This window comes from Suncus etruscus, chromosome 2 (assembly GCF_024139225.1).
Source record: "Suncus etruscus isolate mSunEtr1 chromosome 2, mSunEtr1.pri.cur, whole genome shotgun sequence".
Lineage (NCBI taxonomy): Eukaryota > Metazoa > Chordata > Mammalia > Eulipotyphla > Soricidae > Suncus > Suncus etruscus.
In genome coordinates, this window is record NC_064849.1 from 131,808,257 (window position 1) to 131,809,192 (window position 936).

Consider the following 936-nt stretch of genomic DNA (forward strand, 5'->3'; position numbering starts at 1 on the left):
TTGTCTGCTCATTTGCTTTAAGTTTTTTGTCCAATCTCTCCTGCTGTATGGAATTGTTATGTATCTCATCTTCCACAGCACCAAGTCTATTCTCAGCTTCTGATACCCTGTCCCAGAGCTTATCCATTTTGTCATTCACTTCGTTTACTGACTTTTTCAGTCCTGTTAGTTGACATGTTATTTCAGTTTGGAGTTTTGTCATTTCTGCCTTCATATTTTCTTGGTTCTTATTAGTGTTCTGTTCAACTCGATCCATGGTTTCTTGGAGTCTGTTGAGCACCTTCCATATTGCTAGTCTAAAGTCCTTATCTGAGAGGTTGATTAGTTGTTCAGTCATTATCTGGTCCTCAGAATTGTCATCTTCATTCTCTATGTCTGATGCTGGCCTGCGTTGTTTCCCCATTGTCACACTTGTATTGTGGGTTTTTCTACGTGTTGTGGTGGTATTCATTGTCTATATGATGTAGGCAGCACACTCCTCTGGCTCCTCCCTTTCTGGATGGGCTGACTTGCCTCTAAGGGAGGGGAGTCCTCCGTGGATGAAGCCTCACACTGGGTCAAATCTTAGGCCCGAGCATGCAACAGAGAAGACAGTCCAGAGAGAAATGTTTGCTTCTGTGATATAGCGCCGTTCTTAGTGTGATTTTTCCTTCTTGTTGCAATGGAGTTCTTTCCTTAGAAAGAGTGCACGGCCGCGTAGCGAAGCGGAGCGGCCGTGCTCCTCTGAGCCTCTTTTTGCCCCACTCGCAAGAGTTTCACGCAAGAGGACAGTAGACAGACATAGACAGGTCACACTCACAGTCTTTCACAGCTGAGCCCCACTGGGCTGGTGTACTTTCGCGGATTTTCCCCGCCTGGTGTCACACACAGGGAGCCAGCTTTTGCAACAGAGCATATATTTTCATTCAGGGCTCCGGGAGCACTATGGGACCCTGA